Consider the following 12,347-nt stretch of genomic DNA (forward strand, 5'->3'; position numbering starts at 1 on the left):
AATAAATGTTATAAATAAATAAACACCCACAGCATCTTCTACAGGCATGGGTACCACGCCCACAGCACCTTCTACTGGCATGGGGAAACACGCACAGCAACTTCCACAGACATGAGGACAACACCCACAGCATCCTCTGCAGGCATGGGGACAACACCAACAGCATCTACAAATATAGGGACAAAACCCACAGCATCTTCTACAGGCATGGAGACAAGACCCACAGCATCTACAGGCATAGGGACAACACCCACAGCATCTTTTTCAGGCATGGGGACAACACCCACAGCATCTTCTACAGGCATAGGGATAACACCCACAGCATCTTCTACAGGCATGGGCACCACACTCACAGCACCTTCTACTTGCATGGGGGAAACGCACAGCACCTTCCACAGATATTAGGACAACACCCACAGCACCTTCTACTGGCAGAGGGACAACACTCACAGCATCTTCTACAAGCATGGGGACAAATCCAAGCAGCATCTTCTACAGGCATGGGGACAACACCCACAGCGTCTTCTACACACATAACAACAACACCCACAACACCTTCTATATGCATAGGGACAACACTCTCAGCATCTTCTATAGGCATGGGGACAAAACCCACAGCATCTTCCAAAGACATGGGGACAACACCCAACGCATCTACAAACATAGGGGCAACACCCACAGCATCTTCTACAGGCATGTGGACAGCAGCCACAGCATCTTCTACAGGCATAGGGACAACCCCCACAGCATCTTCTACAGGCATGGGGACAACACCCACAGCACCTTCTACTGGCATAGGGACAACATCCACATCATCTTCTGGAGTCATAGGACAATATCCACTGCATCTTCTACAGACATGGGGACAAAACTGACAGCGTCTTCTACACACATAAGAACGACACCCACAACACCTTCTATGTGCATAGGGACAACACTCACAGCATCTTCTAAAGGCATAGGAACAACACCAACAGTATCGTCTACAGGCATAAGGACAACCCTACAGCACCTTCTACAGGCATGGGGACACCACCCACAGCACCTTCTACAGGTATAAGGACAAATCCCACAGCATCTTCTACAGGCATTGGAACAACAGCCACAGCATCTTCTACAGGCATGGGGACAATACCCACAGCATCTACTACAGGCATGGGCGCAACACCCGCAGCACTGTCTACAGGCAAAAGGACAAAACCCGCCTCACCATCTACAGGCATAAGGACAACACCCACAGCTTCTTCAACAGGCATAGGGACAACACCCATGGCACCTTCTACGGGAATGGGGACAGCACCCACAGCACCTTCTTTGGGCAAGGGAACAACACCCGCAGCACCTTCTACAGGCATGGGGACAACACCCACAGCAGCTTCTTCAGGCATGGGGACAGTACCCACAGCACCTTCCACAGGCATGGGGACAATACCCACAGCATCTTCTACGGGCATGGGGACACTACCCACAGCACCTTCTACAGGCATAAGGACAAACCCTGTCTCACCTTCTACAGGCATAAGGACAGACAAGACCCACAGGTTTTTCTACAGGCATAGGGACAACACCCACGGCACCTTCTATGGGCATGGGGACCACACCCACAGCACCTTCAAGAGGCATGGGGACAACACCCACAGCACCTTCTACTGGCATAGGGAAAAATCTGCCTCACCTTCTGCAGGCAAGAGGACAACACCCACAGAATCTTCTAAAGGTATTTGTACAACACCCACAGCACCCTCTATATGAATGGTGACAAAACCCACAGCACTTTCTACCGGCATGGGGACAAACCAACACCATCTTCTACGGGTATAGGGACAACATTGACAGCATCTTCTACAGATATGTGGAGAACACCCACAGCATCTTTTACAGGCATAGTGACAACACCCACTGCACCTTCTACAGGTAAGGGGACAATACTCACAGCACCTTCTACAGGGATAAGGGCTATACCCAAAGCATATTCTACAGGCATGGGGACAACACCCACAGCACCTTCTACGAGCATGGGGACAAAAGCATCAGCACCTTCTTCAGGCATGGGAACAACACCCACAGCACCTTCAAGAGTCATGGGAACAACACCCACAGCACCTTCTATAGGCAGAAGGAGAAATCAGCCTCACCTTTTGCAGGCATGGGGACAACATCCACAGCATGCTTTGCAGGCATGGGGACAATACCAACAGCATTCTCTGCAGGCACAGGGGCAATACCCACAGCATCCTCTGCATGCATAGGGACAACATACACAACACCTTCTACAGGCATGGGGACAACGCCCACAGCATGCTCTGCAAGCATGGGGCAATACCCACAGCATCCTCTGCATGCATTGGGGCAATACCTACAGCATCTACAGGCATATGGAACAACACTCACAACATCTTCTACAGGCATGGGAAGAACGCCCACAGCATGCTCTGCAAGCATGGGGACTACACCCTCAGCATCCTCTGCAGGCATGGGGACAACACCCACAGCATCTTCTGCAGGCATGGGGACAACACCCACAGCATCTTCTCCAGGCATGGGGACAACATCCACAGCATCTTCTACAGGCATGGGGACAACACCCACAACATCTTCTGCAGGCATGGGGACAACATCCACAGCATCTTCTGCAGGCATGGGGACAACACCCACAGCATCTTCTGCAGGCATGGGGACAACATCCACAGCATCTTCAACAGGCATGGGGAAAACACCCACAGCATCCTCTGCAGGCATGGGGACTACACCCACAGCATATTCTACAGGCATGGGAAGAACACCCACAGAACCTTCTTCAGGCATACGGACAACACACAACACATTCTACAGGCATTGGGACAGCACTTACAGCATCTTCTACAGGCATGAGGTCAACACCCACAGCACCTTCTACTGGCATGGGGGAACACCCACAGCACCTTCCACAGACATGAGGGTGAAACCCACAGCATCCTCTGCAGGCATGGGGACAACACCCACAGCATCTTCTACAGGCATACGGACAACACACAACACCTTGTACAGGCATAGGGACAACACATACATCACCTTCTACAGGCATGGGGACAATACATACAGCACCTTCTACAGCAATGGGGACAGTACCCATCGCATGCTCTGCAGGCATGGGAACAATACCCACAGCATCCACTGCAGGCATGGGGACAACACTCACAGCACCGTCTACAGGCATAGGAAGAACACCCACAGCATCTTCTATAGGAATACGGACAACACATACAACACCTTCTACGGGCATGGGGGCAACACATACAGCACCTTCTATAGGCATGGGGGCAACACCCACTGCATGCTCTGCGGGCATGGGGACAACACCCACAGGACCTTCTACAGGCATAGGGACAACACATACAGCACCTTCTACAAGCATGGAAAGAACACCCATAGCATCATATACAGGCATGGAAAGCTCACCCACAGCATCATATACAGGCATACGAGCAACACATGCAACACATTCTACAGCCATGGGGACAACACATACAACACCTTCTACAGGCTGGTCTTATCACCCATAAACCGTATCTTCTACCGTGTCAATGGATTCACTTGCGTCACCTTCCGCCGTCTCCTGTATTGTAAGACCTATCACTTTTAAAGCAGGGACGGGGGGTTGGAAATAGCGCCATGCAGCCTTTGTTTCTCCCAGCGCTAATCGCAAGTGTTAACCCCCTGCTCAAATGTTGGACGAAGGGCTAGCACGTGTCAGGAAAGAAGAGTCCGCACTGCCCTGATTGAGACGGAGTCTAAGAAAGGCAGCCGAGCAGGTTAGAGTTCCTGTTGCCATTAACTGCGTGTCGGCTTCAGGCCATGGGTTCAGATCCCAGCAAGTTGGTTCAGAAGGGTAGCATACTTGTAGCTCTGGGTAAGATCATCAGCTCAAAGGTTACGATCCAGTAAGTCAGCTCAGTCTGTTGAAGAACCTGTTGGAGAGATCTGGCTCTAGCCTCAGTGTCTCACGTGGGGGCTGCAGAATGCTAGCTGAGCAGGTTATTGAACTTGCTGTAGAGATCACCATGTAACTTTCAGGCCCCTGAGATCGATGCCTCTGTTGGATAACTCTCCCGTCTCAGACGAGTGCCTCTATCACAGACCTAGAGCCGTGTAAACTTGTGGCCACAGATTGGAACCCTCACAGCATCTCACGGCGCCTCCGGCAGCGGTCCGTGTGACCTCGGGGTAGCAGGCTCGGTTCATAGGGAGAGCTCAGCAGGTGTTATTCACGTGTTTTACTTCTCGCCATCTTGCTTCACACGGCTCCGTCCTTGCGCCAGCTCTGCGGCCGCTCTTCGTGCGGTTCATACATTGTATTCACCGTGGGCATCATCTCGAGGACCCCCGGGAGCTGCCGATGTGTGTGGGTGTGAAACAGCTCGGCGCTTACAGCAGGTGTAGAGAGGATTGTAACTCTCTTCTGACCGGTCTCCCCAAAGCCCATCTCACCCCCCTCAAACCAATCTCACCCCCTTCACCCATCTCACCCCCTTCAAGCCCATCTCACCCCCTTCAAACCCATCTCACCCCCTCCAAGACCATCTCACCCCTTCAAACCCATCTCACCCCCTTCAAACCCATCTCACCCCCAAACCCATCACACCCCCTTCAAGCCCATCTCACCCCAAACCCATCTCAGCCCTTCAAGCCCATCTCACCCCCTTCAAACCCATCTCACCCCCTTCAAACCCATCTCACCCCCTTCAAGCCCATCTCACCCCCTTCAAGCCCATCTCACCCCAAACCCATCTCACCCCCTTCAAGCCCATCTCACCCCAAACCCATCTCAACCCTTCAAGCCCATCTCACCCCCTTCAAACCCATCTCACCCCCTTCAAACCCATCTCACCCCCTTCAAGCCCATCTCACCGCCTTCAAACCTATCTCACCCCCTTCACCCATCTCCTCCCTTCAAGCCCATCTCACCCCCTTCAAACCCATCTCACCCCCTTCAAACCCATCTCACCCCAAACCCATCTCACCCCCTTCAAGCCCATCTCACCCCAAACCCATCTCACCCCCTTCAAGCCCATCTCACCCCCTTCAAGCCCATCTCACCCCCTTCAAGCCCATCTCACCCCCTTCAAACCCATCTCACCCCCTTCACCCATCTCACCGCCTTCAAACCCATCTCACCCCCTTCAAACCCATCCCACCCCAATCCCATCTCACCCCCTTCAAGCCCATCTGACCCCCTTCAAACCCATCTCACCCCCTTCAAATCCATCTCACCCCAAACCCATCTCACCCCCTTCAAGCCCATCTCACCCCTTCAACCCCATCTCACCCCAAACCCATATCACCCCCTTCAAGCCCATCTCACTCCCTTCAAACCCATCTCACCCCCTTCAAACCCATCTCACCCCCTCCAAGCCCATCCCACCCCCTTCAAACCATCTCACCCCCTTCAAGCCCATCTCACCCCCTTCAAATTCAAACCCATCTCACCCCCTTCAAACCCACCTCACCCCCTTCAAACCCATCTCACCCCCTTCAAACCCATCTCACCCCCTTCAAGCCCATCTCACCCCAAACCCATCTCACCCCAAACCCATCTCACCCCTTCAAGCCCATCTCACCCCCTTCAAGCCCATCTCACCCCCTTCAAACCCATCTCACCCCTTCACACCCATCTCACCCCGAACCCATCTCACCCCCTTCAAGCCCATCTCACCCCAAACCCAGCTCACCCCCTTCAAGCTCATCTCACCCCCTTCAAACCCATCTCACCCCCTTCAAGCCCATCTCACCCCCTTCAAACCCATCTCACCCCCTTCAAACCCATCTCACCCCCTTCAAACCCATCTCACCCTCTTCAAACCCATCTCACCCCCTTCAAACTCATCTCACCCCCTTCAAACTCATCTCACCCCCTCCCATCTCACCCCCTTCAAACTCATCTCACCCCCTTCAAGCCCATCTCCCCCCTTCAAACCCATCTCACCCCCCTCAAACCCATCTCACCCCAAACCCATCGCACCCCTTTCAAACCCATCTCACCCCCTTCAAACCTATCTCACCCCCTTCAAGCACATCTCAACCCCTTCAAACCTATCTCACCCCCTTCAAGCACATCTCACCCCCTTCAAACCCATCTCACCCCCTTCAAACCCATTTCACCCCTTTCAAACCCATCTCACCCCCTTCAAACCCATCTCACCCCCTTCACCCATCTCACCCCCTTCCCCCATCTTACCCCCTTCAAGCCCATCTCACCCCCTTCAAACCCATCCCACCCCTTCAAACCAATCTCACACCCTTCAAACCCATCTCACCCCCTTCACCCATCTCACCCCCTTCAAGCCCATCTCACCCCCTTCAAACCCATCTCACCCCCTTCACCCATCTCACCCCATTCAAGCCCATCTCACCCCCTTCAAGCCCATCTCACCCCCTTCAAACCCATCTCACCCCCTTCAAGCCCATCTCACCCCCTTCAAACCCCCCTTCAAACCCATCTCACCCCCCTCAAACCCATCTCACCCCAAACCCATCGCACCCCCTTCAAACCCATCTCACCCCCTTCAAACCTATCTCACCCCCTTCAAGCACATCTCACCCCCTTCAAACTCATCTCACCCCCTTCAAACCCATTTCACCCCTTTCAAACCCATCTCACCCCCTTCAAACCCATCTCACCCCCTTCACCCATCTCACCCCCTTCCCCCATCTTACCCCCTTCAAGCCCATCTCACCCCCTTCAAACCCATCCCACCCCTTCAAACCAATCTCACACCCTTCAAACCCATCTCACCCCCTTCACCCATCTCACCCCCTTCAAGCCCATCTCACCCCCTTCAAACCCATCTCACCCCCTTCACCCATCTCACCCCATTCAAGCCCATCTCACCCCCTTCAAGCCCATCTCACCCCCTTCAAGCCCATCTCACCCCCTTCAAGCCCATCTCACCCCCTTCAAACCCCCCTTCAAACCCATCTCACCCTTACAAATGATTCTACACTCTGCAGCGCGGCTCGTCTGAGGGCCCGAAAGAAAAGACCGCATTACCCCCATGCTGACCACTCTCCAGTGGCTGCCAACGGAAGCAGGGGCTGTCTACAAGTCTGCCCGGCCCGCCCATACAGCCCTACCTGTCGGACACACTCAAACTATCGGGCGGCTCCAGAGCATAGCGTGCACCAGCAGGGTTCTGGGATAGCATGTGGGCGCTGCTGTAAGTGGGCCGGGGCTCACAGGTACTCCGTGCCCGCACTGGTTTCATTTGAAAAGAAAGGGGAGCGCGGGCCTGCACTTGTTAGCAGAGATGCAATACTTTCACTCGGAGCACCCACACTCCTCAGTAGCAGGAGAGCCCAAGAGAGATAGAGAGAGGTGGGGAGACCGACAATCAATTAACAAACAAATACCTCTCGACCAACGAGACACATAAAACATTATTACAACAAAAACAGCCAAACAAACAAGTAAAAGAACCATTAAAACAGTACATGGACTGTGAACCTTCAAATGTGCTCGATACAGACGTGAGCTAGTGGTTCGAAGAGGTCTGACGCTATGGGTGCAGTTCTAACCTTCCCCAGTTTACAGCACTGCGTGATCTTGGGCAGCTCGTTGGGTACCTTCACTCATTAGTTGGATGGGAGACGATTGGCCACACGGTGCGAGCTACATAAGGCAGAGTAGGCGTTGTACGGTCTCACCTGTCTGTGCCTCGGTCTGCGCAGATCTGTGAGAGAGGAGCTTTGTCAGGGCTGTGGAGTAGGGTCTGCGACCCCCTTCGCTTCTCTGGGGAGGAAGTGCGGTGGACCCGCGAAGGGCCCGGCTCGGCTCTCAGCCCCTCTTGGGGTTACTTGCAGCGGATCGTCACTGCGCGTTGGACGGTTCTGAGCAGCTCCTGCCCCGCGGACACTTTTTCACTCCAGAGGCTTCATTCCAAGGGGCGGGAGTCCGTCCACAGCCAGTGATGTAGGAGGCCATTAACCCTTCAGGGCTCGGCCCCCAGCTCACCCACCCGGCAGAGATTGGGAAAACACACATGGCAGGTACAGGGGAGTAACCATAGAGTGGGAGGAAAACGATGGACGGCCAGGGAGTGCAACAGCCGGGGAAATGGGGGAAAGGTGCCCCAGAGATCATTAAATCGTCCTTCCATCACTAGGGCTTAAATGGGCAAGGACTGTCGGCACCGAGCACCTGCCGCACCCCTTTCATTCCAGGACAGTGCCGGTACTTCTTAGCAGGAGCCAGTGCATCCTTTCATTTGGAGAATACGACCCTTCTCAGAAGTAAGCAGGTGCTCTGAGACAGCGACTACCTCCATTCTTACATTTCTACTGCTTCCACGTTCACATCTTTTTTATTGTCAGTAACATCAAAGGTACTTACTCCACAATCTCACACGATGTGGAATAAAACTAACCGGTTCACTACAACAAAAGGAACATTCAAATATTCCAATCCCCCTCACCCCCATCAACAAATGTTTAGCACCGACGCTTTAAGACTCCCAGAGAACGAAGGGGACAGTGCAGGAACAAAATAGAAGAAAAAAAAATTGGGAGGCCCAATATATCTCCCCTGTGCGAGAGCTATTGGCTTTGGCAATGTGTTTTACCCATGTTACACGCCAGTGTTGCAGCTGTTCAGTATGGCTTAAAGTTAGTGGTGTGGAGTAGGGTGTGATGTGGTAGATTGGAGTGGAGCAGATTGGCATAGAATGGAATGTTGGAATGGAATAGACTGGTGTAGAGTGGAGTGAGGTAAATTGGTGTGGATTGGGGTAGATTGGAGTTGAGAGGAGTAGATGGGAGTGGAGTGGGGTAGATTAGGGCTGAGTGGGGTAGATTGGAGTGGTGTGAGGTCGATTGAGATGTCATAGATTGAAGTGGGGTAGATTGAGATAGAATGGGGCAGAATAGGTTGGAGTGAAGCACATTGAAGTGGAGGAGATGGGGTAGATTGGAGTGGAGTAGTGGGGTCGATTGAATTGGGGTGGAGTAGATTGGAGTGGAGTGGGGTTGATTGGAGTAGAGTGGGGTAGATTGGAGTGGGATATATTGGGGTTGAATGGAGTGGAGTGGGGATAGATTAGGGAAGAGTGGAGTGCAGTGGATTGGGGTCGATTGTAGTGGAGAGGAGTAGATTGGAGTGGAGTGAAGTAGATTAGAGTTGAGTGGGGAAGATTAGAGTAGGATTGGTTGGATTATGGTAGGGTCCACTGGATTTAAGTGGGGTAGACTGGAGTGGAGTACTTGGAGTGAGATAGATAGGAGTGGGGTAGTTTGGAGTGGGGCATATTGGAGTGACATGGGGTAGTTTGGAGTGGAGTAAGTTGGAGTGGAGTTGGATAGAGTGGTGTGGGATAGATTTGAATGGGGTGGGGTAGATTGGGTTAGGGTGGTGTAGATTGGAGTGGAGTAGATTGGGATAGATTGGAGTGGGCGGAAAGGATGGGGTAGATTTGAGTATGGACTTTTGAGGTGGAGTAGGTTAGGGTAGATTGGTGTGGGGTGGAATGGGTGAAGTTGTATGGAGTGGGTTATATTTGACTGGAGTTGGGTAGATTTGAGTGACATGTGGTAATATGGAATGAAGTGGAGTGTGGTAAATTGGGTAGAATAGAATGGAGTATGGTGGATTGGAGTGGGGTAGCTTGAGTAGATTGGACTGGGGCAGATTGGCGAAGAGTGGGGTGGGATAGATTGGAGCGGAGTGTAGTGGGATATATTAGGGTGTATTAGAGATGGGTAAATTGGAATGGAGTGGGATAGATTGAGGAGGGATGATTGGAGTGGGGTAGATCGGAGTGGTGTAGATTGGAGTGGGGTGGATTGGAGTGGGGTGGATTGGAGTGGGGTGAGGTGAGGTGGATTGTAGTGGGTAGATTGCAGTGGGGTAGGTAGAGTGAGGTAGAGTGGGGTACATTGTAATGGAGTGGCATGGAGTAGACTGGAGTGAGGTAGTTGGGGCAGATGGGAGTGGAGTGGAGTGGTTGGGATATAGTGGGTTAGATTGGAGTGGGGTAGATTTGAGTGGAGTGTGGTAGACTGGACTAGAGTGGGGTGGTGTGGGATAGATTGGTGGATTAGAGTGGGGAAAATTGTGGTGGAGTGGGGTAGATTGCAGTGGAGTAGATTAGGGTGGAGAGGAGTTGGATGGATTGCAGTGGAGTTTGGAGTGGAGTGCGGTAAATTGGAAGGAAGTGGGGTAAATTGGGGTAGATTGGAGTGGAGTGGGTTATATTGGTGTGGAGTTGGGCAGATTGGAGTGGGTAGGATTGGGATATATTGGAGTGGGGTAGATTGGAGTGAATTTGAGTGGTGTAGGGTAGACTGGGGTAGATTGGAGCCGAGTAGGGAAGATTTAAGTGAAGTGTAGTAGATTAAGTTGGAGTGGGGTGGTGAGGTTGATTGGATTAGATTGATTGGAGTTAGGTAGATTAGAGTGGAATAGACTGGAGTGGAGTGGGGTAGATTGGAGTGGAGTGCAGTAGTTTGGGTTAGAGTGGAGTGGGCAGGGCCGGACTGACTACCGGGCGTTTTGGAATTCTGCCGAGCAGGGGGCTGATTTCACTGCGGTGGGGGCTGAATTTGTTCATGGAGACCTGCGTGTACTTCGAAATAATTAAAGGAAAACGAATTTCGTTCAGTACACGGAGGTCCCCATCAACGAAATCAGCCCCCAGCTCAGCAGCATTCCAAAACGCCCGGACGTCAGTTCGGCCCTAGGAGTGGGATGGATTGTAGTTGAGTGGGGTAGATTGGGTAGAGTAGAATGGAGTATGGTAGATTGGAGTGGGGCAGATTAGGGAAGAGTGGAGTGGGTTAGATTGGAGCGGAGTATAGTGGGGTAGATTAGGGTGGATTAGAGTAGGGTAAATTGGAATGGAATGGGGTAGATTAGAGTGGGATAGATTGAGGAGGGATGATTGGAGTGGGGTAGTTCGGGTGTGGGGTAGATTGGAGTGGTGTGAATTGGAGTGGAGTGGGGTGGATTTTAGTGGGGTAGTGTGGGTGGAGTAGATTGCAGTGGGTTGGGTGGAGTGGGGTACATTGTAGTGTAGTGGCATGGAATAGATTGGAGTGGAGTAGATGGGGCAGATTGGAGTGGAGAGGGGTCGAGTGGATTGGGATATAGTGGGGTAGATTTGAGTGGAGTGTGGTAGACTGGAGTGGGGTGTAGTGGGGTAGATAGGTGGAATGGAGTGTGGTAGATTGGAGTGGGGAAGATTGTGGTGGAGTGGGGTAGATTGGAGTGGATTTGATTAGGGTGGAGAGGAGTTGGATAGATTGCAGTGGAGTTGGGAGTGGGGTGCGGTACATTGGAAGGAAGTGGGGTAAATTGACTGGGGTAGATTGAAGTGGAGTGGGTTACATTGGTGTGGAGTTAAGCAGATTGGAGTGGAGTGGGTTGGATTGGGGTAGATTGGAGTGGGGTGGTTTGGGGTAGATTGGAGTAGATTTGAGTGGTGTGGGTAGATTGGAGCAGAGTAGGGTGGATTTAAGTGCAGTGCAGTAGATTAAGGGGGAGTGGGGTGGTGAGGTTGATTGGATTGGATTGATTGGAGTGGGGTAGATTAGAGTGGAGTGGGATAGATTGAGAGGAGTGCAGTAGTTTGGGGTAGAGTAGAGTGGGGTAGATTGGAGTGGGGTGGATTGTAGTCAAGTGGGGTTGATTGGATCGTAGTGAAGAAGACTAGGATAGATTGGAGTAAAGTGAGGTAAATTGGGTTAGAGTGGGGTAAATTGATGTGGAGTAGATTTAAGGGAGGTCAATATAAGTGGTGTGGGGTAGAATGGGATGGGGTGGGTAAATTGGGGTGGGGTAGATTGGAGTGGATTGGGGTAGGTTGAAGTGGAGTAGATTTGGGTAGATTGTAGCGAAGTGGAGAGTGGTGGGGTAGATTTAGGTACATTGGTGTGGATTGGAGTGGGGTACATTGGAGTGGATTGGTGTAAATTGTGTGGAGTGGAGGGGCATAGAGTCGAGTGGTATGTTGTGTCGTGGAGTGCATGGCATAGATTAGAGTGGCGTGTCGTCAAGTGGCGTGTCACAAAGTGTCTTAGGGTGGAGGGGCATAGAGTGGCATGGCATGTCGTAAAGTGGAGTGTCGTAAAATAGAGTGGCGTGGCATAGAGTGGGGTGGAGAGGCATAGTGTGGAGTATGCATGGTGGGGTAGCACTCTGCCATTACAGACAAGTACATTTTATTGTATATAGTTAATTAAAACCTTTACAATTTCTGTGCTAAAATCATCCGGATAACGTTGAAAAGGTAAGAAAAATGCACAAGTACTTCATACTATCATATTTACAAAATTGAAGTTGACATGGGTTCTAAGCTGTTATTTGCATCTCGGTCCTTTGG

At 51.9% G+C, this 12,347-nt stretch overlaps 1 protein-coding gene across 1 annotated transcript in view; it reads right to left on the reverse strand.

Annotated features, from left to right (window-relative positions):
* Positions 1 to 7,881, reverse strand: part of LOC146863461 (matrix metalloproteinase-21-like) — a 607,400-nt gene extending 599,519 nt beyond the window's left edge. The window contains exon 1 of the mRNA XM_085642889.1: positions 7,681 to 7,881. The gene's annotated coding sequence lies outside the window, so the exon portion shown is untranslated. The remainder of the gene's footprint in view (positions 1 to 7,680) is intronic.
* Positions 7,882 to 12,347: the final 4,466 nt, after the last annotated feature.

This window comes from Triturus cristatus, chromosome 2_2 (assembly GCF_964204655.1).
Source record: "Triturus cristatus chromosome 2_2, aTriCri1.1, whole genome shotgun sequence".
NCBI classification, from domain to species: domain Eukaryota; kingdom Metazoa; phylum Chordata; class Amphibia; order Caudata; family Salamandridae; genus Triturus; species Triturus cristatus.